The sequence below is a fragment of the Lemur catta genome, chromosome 9 (assembly GCF_020740605.2).
Source record: "Lemur catta isolate mLemCat1 chromosome 9, mLemCat1.pri, whole genome shotgun sequence".
Lineage (NCBI taxonomy): Eukaryota > Metazoa > Chordata > Mammalia > Primates > Lemuridae > Lemur > Lemur catta.
The window spans coordinates 94,950,157-94,961,364 of NC_059136.1; the positions used below are offsets into that span (position 1 = coordinate 94,950,157).

At 37.9% G+C, this 11,208-nt stretch overlaps 1 pseudogene; it reads right to left on the reverse strand.

Annotated features, from left to right (window-relative positions):
* On the reverse strand, window positions 1–99 carry LOC123645333 (annotated as a pseudogene).
* Window positions 100–11,208: the final 11,109 nt, after the last annotated feature.

Genomic DNA, 11,208 nt, shown 5'->3' on the forward strand with positions numbered 1-11,208 from the left:
CAGGACCTTTGCAAATGCTGCTGTTTGCATGTCATCCTTGTGCAGGGGCCATGCTAATATTCTCAGTATTGTTCCAACTTTAGTAGATGTGTGGAACATTTAAGTATATGTGCTGCTGAAGCAAGCACATGGTCTTCTCTTCCCCTTACTCAGACACTGGTTCCTACCTCTAAGCCACAAGAAGGAAGTTTCACTCTGTTGCCTGTCTACATAGGGCCCTTACAATTCTGATTTCCCACCCAACCTTCCACTCATTTGGGGGGAAAAGAACTGGGGAAACAGGATAGCCTCCCCATTCTGCAGAGGGCTAATGCATTCGCACTGGGCTTTGAGTTTACCCAAGTAGGATCCAGCACGGACACCACATTGGAATATGCACTGATGCTGGCATTTGCCGTGAAGATTCATACCAGGTGAGTTTGGAGTGTGAGAAACAAGGTTTCTTAGGGCCCACCTAGGATGTTATTTCTATTTTCTTACACTCAAAGTCTAGAGAAGGAATACATGGAATTTTTAAAAGTGAAAAACATAGCTTCTCTCCTATAGTTTTGTTCACTAATAAAAGCTTCTTTTGGGGAGAAAAAAAGCTCTAATCCTATATTGCTGAAGTAACTGAATGCTACTGTTTCCCTAATAAATTAGCCAGTGGTAAATGTCCCAGAATCTTTTCTCTAAAGTCCATCCAGAAATCTACCAAATATCAGATTTTTCACTTACAGTATTTGCCATAATTCTGAGATGTTTATAGACCTTTGTATCCAGTCATTTCAAATTAGTGCTGAACTAGCAACTGGGACTATTCTAAAAGTCGGTAGCAATACATCATGTTGGAGTTGTTTGTTCTTGTTTAGTGGCCAGCGACCCCTCCTCTGTGCCAGGACAACTTTTACTTCGAGATCCCAGATGTGGGGAGATTTTCTCCTTTCTCCAGACATCTGGACCACACTCTCCCTTGCCTCACTCCAAGACCCATTTTTGCAACTAACTCTTATCCATTCTTCAGGTTTCCATTTAAATAAACAGGATAACCCATAGCTTTTTAATGTCTTGTAAAAATATGAAATAAAAAGTTTACAACCAAGAGGAAATAAAATTATGTTATGCCCTATGTTTTTTCAACACAATTGCCTTATTAAGGTCTCATTACACATTCATGTAAGAACCCAGACAGGTCTACTACTGCTATTTAAAAAGAGAGAGAGAGACAATCAAACAAGACTTTGAGAGTTTGGAAGACTGCTCAGTATCACAATTCTTGAGGGATAAGTTAAGAGAATATCAGGTTTTCCTCCAAAAAACTATAGAGTCTTGAAACATATTTTAAAAATAAAGAGTGGCAGGGCTGGTTTTGTGTTTTGGAACACCCATTCTGGTAGCAGAGTGGAGAACTAAAGAGGACCTTGTATATAACCCTTCTGGTTTGTGATATTCTACTAACCTCCATGTGTACTTTGTGCTCAGAGCCAAACACAGTGTCTGGCTTATTAACAGGCATTTGATAAATATTCTGGGAAAGGTTTTCCCAGACAAATACTCGCCAGCTCTTCTGAGGACCGTTACAACTATAACTGTGGCTTTTGAAATGCTAAAGTTCCAAAAGCACAGGGACTACTGAAATGCAAAATAAATAAATAAATAAATAAATAAAAAGAAAAAATCAACAAAGATGGCTTTTAAACAAAATTCAAAATTTAGAGCAATGCTAAAAAGCTTACAGTTTACCAATGAATTGAAAAAGAAGCAGTTTAGTGCTAAGAGATACAAGTACCAAAAATGGTCAGTAGAGGAATTTAGAGGGTTGAATTGCCCCAATATTTTAATTTAATTTGCAAATTGGCATAGCAATATTAATGAAGTGAAGGAAAATAAAATAGGATGTAGTTTAGGGTCCTAAATGAAGTGTCTTAAAAGTGGGAACACAGATTTAGATTTGACATCAAAAGAAAGAGGGAGCCCCGGGTCTCTTTCTATCTTCATAATAACCTCAGACTGGTTAGTGCATTTTGTTTCTGAAGTATGTTAGTGAGTCATTTAGGTCTTAAAATGCATTTTCCCATAGGAACAAAATAATAAATGGTGATTAAATCCCCAAGTCAGCCAACAAAAACCTGTTTAACTCTGGCATAGCTAAAATGAACATTTGCAATAGAAAAGCAGAAATCACATCATTTCCATACTAACACAGACAATTTTTTAAAAATACTATAGGATAGAATAAGGAAGTCTTTTATTTTTATTAGGTTCTGATATTTGAGAGAAAAGTAAGAGAATTAAAAAATAAATGAGCCCCTTTGCAAGAAGGAGCTTAATTCTTCCCGCCACTCTCCAAGTTGAGTGTGGTGTGCACTTAGTGACCTGCTGCAAAGAACAGATACCTGATAGCAGGCATCCCTGAGAATATGGAATGAGGACACTTCATTTCTGTGGTCTCTTTCCCCCAAACCTACAACTCCAATCTAAACATAAGGAAAACAAAAGGGAAACGTAGATGGAGAGACACTACTAAACACCTGACCAGTACTCCTCAAAACTGCAGCAGTTCTCAAACCCAAGGAAAGTTCTGGGACACTGTCACAGCCGAGAGGAGCCTAAAGAGACAGAAGTAAATGTAATGGGGTGTCCTGGATGGGCTCCTGGAATAGACATTAGTGGAAAAACCAATGCAATCTGAATAAAGCCTATAGTTTTTAGTTAACAGTAATGTACCAATGTAGATTTCTTAGTTGTAACAAATGTACCAAACCAATGTAAGACATTAACAATGGGGCAACTGGGTGAGAGGTATATAGGGATTCAGTACCATCTTTGTAACTTTTCTGTAAATCTAAAATTATTCTAAAATTAAGTGTATTTAAAAATTGGAAAAACTGGTACTTTGAAAAGATTAATAAAATCAATAAAGCTAACAGCAAGATTAGTCAAGAAAAAGAGAAAACAGAAAATTACCACTGTCAGGTGTGAAAGAGAGGATATCACTTCAAATTCTATTGGAATTGAAAAGATAGTAAGGCATGGAACTACCACAGGGCCCAGCAGTTGCAGTCTTGGGCATTTATCTCGGAGAAATTAAAGTTGATGTCCACACGTAAAAGAATATTCATGGCAGCTTTATTCACAATTGCCAATAACTGACAACAACCCAGACGTCTTTCAGTGGACGAACAGTCAAACAAACTGTGTTGGATCCACACCATGGACTACTACTCAGCAATGAAAAGGCACAAACTATTGATACGTGCAGCAACTTGGGTAAATTGCCAGAGAGTTTTGCTGGGAGAAAAAAAGCCAATCCCAACAAGTTCCATACTGTATGGTTTCCCATATATAACATTCTCCAAATGACAAAAATAAAGAAATAGAGATTAGTGGCTGCCAGAGATTAAGGGTGGAGGGGGTGACCATAAAAGGGTCCTGTGATGATGGGGACGTTCTGCCCCTTGACCGGTGGTGGATACATGTAACTACCCGTGTGCTAAGTTGCATAGAAGTCAGGACACACACGGACAATAGGGGAATATTATAAACAACTTTCCACCAATAAATTCAACAACTTAAGAAAAAAGTCTAGGAGGGTTTTATAAAGATATCAATGGAGATCCTCCCACGTCTTTTATAAAATTTTAATAATATATTTTACTTAAGCCAATATATCCAAAACCTTGCCATTTTATTAATAGCATGTAATCAACATAAAAATTTTTGAGATATTTTACTTTTTATTAACTAAGTTTTTGTAATCTGGTGTGTGTGTTACCTGACAGCACCTTTCTGTTCATACCATGCACCAAAGCAAATGCTCAGTAGCCATGTGTGCTTGGTGGCTCCACATTGGACAGTACTGTCCTGTTCAAATTCATAAAGAACATGTGATGCCTGCTCTCTGTAATGGTGGTACACATAATTTTATTCTGAGATTTTTAAGTTACAGATCAATGGGATTGCTTTTTCTAATCTCTATTGTTATGGTTTGTGGGTAATAATTACAAACATCCCTTTTCCAGCCCTCTGAGTTCCAAATCAATTGGGCACCAGACACAAGTTTCACATAAATGTAGGTCAAAATATCAGCTTCAATCTAAAAAAAAAGAAAAAAAAAACAAACAAAAAAACACAGGTGCAATGGATAATGTGTATTCTATCTGTGTCCATTCTACACTTCCCAAACCTGTTCTAACTCTGGCTTTGGCCTACTTCTCTGTATGGGGATGTGTAGAGACTGAACTCTTGCTGGCGAACTCCCCTTAACGAAGGGCCTGAAACTGAGTGCGACTGGGAGGCAGCTCCAGGAAGAGACTTTTTCCATCTTCAACAATGAGATGAACAATTTTTACTCTCTTTTTAGAAGGAAGAAATTTGGAAAAATTCTTTCCAATATTATTTCACCCTGGGGAATGCAGTGGACAACCTTCCACTTCCAAGAGCATTAGAAGCTGATGGTACAGGTTTTTTATTCTATTTTTACATCAAAACTCAGAGTCTTCCTTTTCTTTGATGCAGATATAGCACTTGCATTTTTAACTTTAGGGCTTTGGGGATGTAAAGGGCTGACAAATAAAATTCACCTGAGACAGGGGAGAGGAAATAAGAAAGGAGTGAGGAAAGATTGGATTTTTAGAAGCAGACAGTTGCAATTTGGAAGAGGCTTAGAAGGAAAAATGGAAAGAACACAATGTGTTTTAATAAAGAGATGCACTTGCAAAACTGAGCAAAATGAGGCAAACGGGAGGGAGGGAGCACCGTGTGCTGCAGCCAGCCAGGACTAGAGGGCGAATGCAGGACTAGTGGGCGGACAGGATGGAGCCTCACACAAGAGTGTTGCCCCTTTGCTCCTGGGTTTTGCTCCTCTGCCAGATGAGGGGATGGCACAAGGCCGGGCTCTTCTGGCCATTAGGAACCATAATTCCAGGTACTCACACCTGTCTGGGAGGGCAGCATAAAGGACATGATGGGAGAAGACACTAGATCAAGAACAGACTCAGGTGGCAGGCGTTATGTGCGGAACTATACACAATTACTAATAGTTTCACAGGAAGGTAAGCACCTAGAGATAAGAGAATTTTCAAAACCATGAATCTAAACAGATGGAATCTAAATGGAATCTAAACCATGAATCTAAATACTCGAGGTGTGAAAAGGCGGCTGGTGAAAATGGGCCCATCTGAGTCGCTGTGGTGTAATGTTTCTGGCGCTGTCGTGAGCAGAGTCCACTCCACGGCACTGGATCCCCAGCCCTCACTCCTCCTCGAGGTCGGCTCCACGCGTTCAAAGGGAGTGGAATGAGCTGTGCCGAGGTGTCCAGAGACACCTGCCTTCACCTCCCATCTCCTCCGGAATCGCCCTGGGGGCAAGAGACCTGTGAGGTCTCAGCGACCTCAAGAAAGAGATTATTACAAACTGAAGTGATTCATGCATGCCTCAGAAAATAGGAAGGTGTAGAGGCAGAGGAAATGAAAACTCCCTATTGTTTGTTTAATAAAACTGGAAGTAATTGAAAAACCTAGGGGCTTTACAGTTCAACTTTTCTTCTTCATAAGTTAGATGTAGATTAAAATTGTTTTTAATTATTCTGATAAAGATATGACTCAACATAAAAATTAGAATAAGCAATGCTAGAATAATTTTCTCATGCTCAAGCTTATACTGTACCTTCAAAAGAAAAAAACAAAAATCTATCCAAAACAAATGAACAGAAACACTCAATACTCAGCCAGAATCATAACAGGTATTTAATCTTTTAATGTTCCTGCTGCTTCCAAAAGCCTCTAGTGTGTGTTACCAACAAATTGTGGATATATAATAAACCACTTGTCAGGAAAGATAAAAGATGTGATAATCATTTACATAAACAATCTCAGGACAATTTAAACTCAATCGCATTAAATTGAATCCTGACAAAATTTTTAAGGTGATAATAAACAGACATTATTTAGTAAAACATTCACTAAAATGGGATGCTGGAAAAATCTTAAAGAATTGTGCAAATACATTAGAAATGTACAGAGGATTAATGTGAATAATTAAGTTAAATAGCATAAAAAGCCTACCAAAATAATTACCCTACTCAAATGCAGTTTCTATTTTCTAAATTTACAAAGGTTAGGTGTAATTGTCTGCTTCACATAGGAACAAGACCAAAGAGAAATGTGGTCTCCCATGAAATAACTCTCTGAAGGCAGATTCGAATAACAAATTTGGTTTAAGCATGCTGTGGATACATAATGAATATTGTGTGAACAGCCCACCCAGTTTAGCCTCCCCAAGAATTAAAAAATCCCTGGAGTTAATTATAGAGCAAATGTCACATCGTATATTCAACACAAGTATGTTTTTGAATAGGCAGGTTGTAAATGAAATTGGCATGTGCTTCGTTCACGGAGAGCCTGGCGCTGGTTAAACTGTGGGTGTCATCGATGTCAAGGGCACTAAGGTACCTCACAGTCGCACTTTGTTCTTCTGAAAATAGGATTAGGTTTCTTGCCTTCAGAACTTGACAAAGTAAAATGACTTCTCCAAATCAAGAGAATGGAGATGTCTACAGCTTTTTTCTGTAAGTTATGGGGTTTAATATAAGAGATACTTCATGGGAAAGAAGAGAATCAGACCAGGGTAGGGAAGGAGGGTCAGGACTTGCCACCATTGCTCTGGTTCCACGGTCAATAGAGTCTAGAATCAACAGAGATTAGCTCTAGGTTCCTGAGTTAAGTTCACTCCAGACCCATTTTGTGATGCATTTGAACCCTGAAAATGTCACTGTTGATAAGCAGGATAAGTTGGAAGCCTTGATGTTTCCTGGTTGACTCTCTCATGTGTCCAATTGTGTTGAAATCATGGGTAGAGAGGACGATGATCTTCACTCAGAAACACTGGATCGCTTACCCTGGGCTGGCTGCTAATCAGAGTTCCCTGGAGAATCAGGACAGAATTCCTCCTTGTTGGCCACCAATGGGAGGACATGTTAACTCTTAAAGCAGGATTTGGTTCTGGTTGTGCTTTGTGCTTTCCAAATAAGTAAATTAGTCAGGTGAAACCAATGGGTAAAATGATTTGTATTTTGAGGATTTAAAACAAAACACTTCACCACACTACTAAGTTGTCACACAGTGAGTGTTCCTTAAAGGTGCCCGCATCAGGGAACAGATTACTGACGTGATTTCACTAAGAGGAAACTCAGAGCAGTTTTTTTTTTGTTTTACTGGTAACAACTCCAACATATCCAAAGTAGATGTATTCAAGTGTGTATTGCTGGAAAAGACTCCAATAAAGAAAACTCAGTATCATGTATCCTACCTATCACTGAAGTGTTAAAGACAACAGGGTAACAACTTTTCTGTAGAGTAATGACAGACAAATGAGATAGAATCAAACTTATTAGGATTAATTTAATAAATATTTGTTGGTATAAATTATTTTTTATTTTTCTACAGATCCTTTTTTACCTTAATGAAGTTTAAAATCTCCTTACTATTTGTTTCCTGACTTAGGTGAACTTTTCAGAGTTATTTATTTACCAACAATCCCCTCATAATTAAATATATGCACATATATATATATATATATATATATATATATATCCACCTATCCATCTATCTGCCTACCTATCCAGACTCTCCTATATAAAATACCCATATAACCTGTTAGAAAGTTTAGAAAGCAGAAAGAGAAAGACCCTTTTACTTTGCTAAAATAGCATACCCCATTCTTCAGTTTATGCTTTCTGTTCCCTTTTCAAATAAAATCTTTCTGGTTATTCATTCAGCTAATTTTCCCAACACTCCATTTATATAAGCAACTTGGACTTTACTCCCTAAAAGCCTGGAACTATAGTCTCCAAGGACAATTTCTAATATTAGAGAAGGAAGTTACCACCCTCACTACTTGACCACAATAAAAGCAACATATTTTGAGTGCATTTGAAGATTGAAACACATGTCCCATGTTGAGCCATCATGGATGAGCACACTAATCAAAGACCAGGTGAAACGAAAGGTAAATTCTCTCCCCCAACAAACAATGCAGAATACTTAAAGAAAAGTATTCTTTATCAGTAATGGAAAACAAATAGATTATGCAGGGCTTATCTACACATGAAAATCAAATATGGCATCAACGAGAATTAATATTACATGCAATTAATGAAAGGCACTGTTATGAAACAAAACACATAGGGGATCAGAAAGTGGTTTAGTATAATGAATACTGATACTAAGTAACCAGACTATACTCTTGGGGTTGGAATTAAAATCTATTCCAGTCTGCACTATGGCAGTACAAAAGGAAATTATATTTCTGAAAGGCTCATTTTACATCATTATTTGTCTACTTGGATCCTATCAGAAGTCACTTGCATTATTACTAATATTGTTACACAGAGAAACAAAGATCAACTTCCAAGAGGACCCTATAGTTTTCTATTGGGGGGAAGGTCACAGATATGGGAAAGGATCAATCAATATTCATTTCTGAATCTGATTGTTAAAAGCAAAAACAGATTTTCATCTCAATTCTGAAATTATTGTTATCACAACATATAGTATTTTGAATTAAGCAAATGATCTCTGTGAAAACACATCAGGACAAATATTTGGTCTACAGGAAAAAATCAACAGAGCTTGGGCAATATCAGGGCCTGGGTCTGATATTAAAGTTCCCATGCGTACGTAGAACTAAGACTTTTCAGGTATATTTTTCTAGTTAATTTTCTCCAACCTCTACACTTTTTATTTCTGATCATAGCAAGAGGCAGATGCCAAATCTTATAAGAAAGGCTGTTCACAGGGTATTTCTAGCCTGTCTGAAAATAGGAAGTGCTAGAAATTTCATAGGAAAGTCAGTTCATCAGTTCTTGTTAGCTTTCCGATTCAATTTTTGTAGACCAAATGGAGTTGGATAATCAAAGCCTGGGAAAAATAACATCATAATTATTACCAAATGTAGTAACAATGGATGTGAGGAGCCAGTGAGTGTAATGAAATGCCATTGGATCATGGATCAAGAAACCAGGAATTTCTTTCCAATTCTAAAATTTACCATGAGACCTTGAACAAACCACTTAACCTCCTGATTAGGCTAAATTTTGTAATCTTTAGGATGAGGAAGTTAGACTAAATCAGTAGTTCATATATTTAATTATATAATAGTTTCTTTAAAATAAATATTATATGGATATCAAGTGATAAAAATTGATAAACTCTTTTCAAAGAAAGGGTGTTTGTCACATAGCATGTCCTCAATAAATACTAATTGAGGCTGGGCATGGTGGATCACACCTATGATCCTAGCTCACTGGGAGGCCGCAGTGGGAGGATCACTTCCAGCCAGGAGTTTGAGATCAGCCTGGGCCATAGTGAGACCTCATCTCTATAAAGAAAGAAAAAAATTAACTAGGTGTGGTAGCATGCGCCTGTAGTCCCAGCTCCTCAGGAGGCTGAGGCAGGAGGATTGGCTTGAGCCCAGGAATATGAGATTGCTGTGAGCTATGATGCTGCCACCACACTTTAACCTGGGCAACAGAGAGAGACTCTATCTCAAGAAAATGCATAAATAAATAAGTGCATACTTATTTATTAAATGAATAAATCTCAAACTCCTTTAAGAAGCAGGTGAGGAACTCTACAGAGCATCTTGTCTAAGTTAGTTTTGAAAATTTTAATAATGAGTTATGACCCTTCTGGCATAGAAAAATCCAAAGAGAGCGGGAGAGGCCTTAGGACAGCTACCACCCATATGAAGTAGACATATGACTCTTGTTTGGATATTTGGAAAGTTGCCTTTGTTATCATGTTTTGATTGCCAGGAAAAGAAAGTATGATGCAAAATGGTTTAAGCAAAACTGGTAATATGTTGATTAATGTAACTAATGGTAGATCTAACTCAGGAGAGGCTTAACCTAGAGGTTCCCAGGTTGTTGAACTGGGGCTTTCTTTGTCCGAGGTTCTCTCAGCACTGGTTCCCTGTGTATGTCGTCATCACCTCCAGGGCAACTCCCTCCTAGTAGCTGCAGCAGCTCAGATCTCAAATATGTAGCACGCTATCTAGAGAAAGAAATTCTCTCTCTTTTGAGAGCCTCCAAAGAAGAAAGAGACAGCTTCTTTTCCAGAATCCAACATCTTAGTCTCATTGGCCCAAATTGCAATGGGTGTCCATGACAAATGGACATGACAAATTCAGAGGGGTGGAACAGAGACATTGGGCTAAACCAAGGCTCACCCTTTAAGCAGGGAATGAAGTCAGCCCCCGACAAAGTGCACAGCTGGGAATTTATGGAAAGAGAAAGAGAGACTATCAAAAACTGTCCAGTTCAACTATTAATGTTATTAATTTAATGCATTGCTATGTTTCCCCAAATAGACCTAGTTAAAAATTCTTTGAGAAAAAGCGTTATGTCCACAGTTGATCATTGCTCTCTCATATCATCTTATTAAAAGCCATATGGACAATGAGCTACTAGGTGGAAGGACAACATCATAGTTCAAAGAGTTGAACGTGGGCTAGCTTGAGTGTATAGGAAATATGCAGAGACAGCAAACTCACAGCATGAGTCTTCATTTCTTCTTCATTTACACATCATCCTAGAAAAACTACTTAGTATTGCCCATGAATGGATTACATATTACAGAGCTTTAAACTCTACAATGTTATTAGTGTATTGTTTTGACATTCTTCATAAATAATTATGGCACCCTTATAATTTCATGTGAAGAAATCTGGAAAATAAAATTAGCATTTACTTGAAACAAAGGAGAAGTACATGAAAAATAAATGCTGGAAAAAACAGAAGCAGATTCATGGGCAAAGCTTCATAACAAGGAATTCATTGCGATGACACTCCACCAACTACCTGTGTCAGGGAGAAAGAAAAACTTCCTTGCCACAGGTACAGCCCAACAGAAATCCAAGAGCCAGTTAGCAAGTATGTTCCTTAATTGTAAGGACGAATCCTCACTTCATCAGAAACCCCATTATCCTGCTCAAGCCTCAAAGATGAACTTAATTGCTCTTTCTATGATTCATTCTGAACACTGGAAAAATAGTTGGCTGTCCCCTAAGATGTACCCCAAAGCACACACTCAGTAGATACCCACTGAAAACCTGCTCTGTGCTCCCAGTATTACCAGGTGCCTGGAAAGGACAGATGGGAAAGATCTGTGATTATGGGGAAGCATTTTAGTTTTATTTTTCATAGATATTATTTGTTCAGTATAAAGTTCT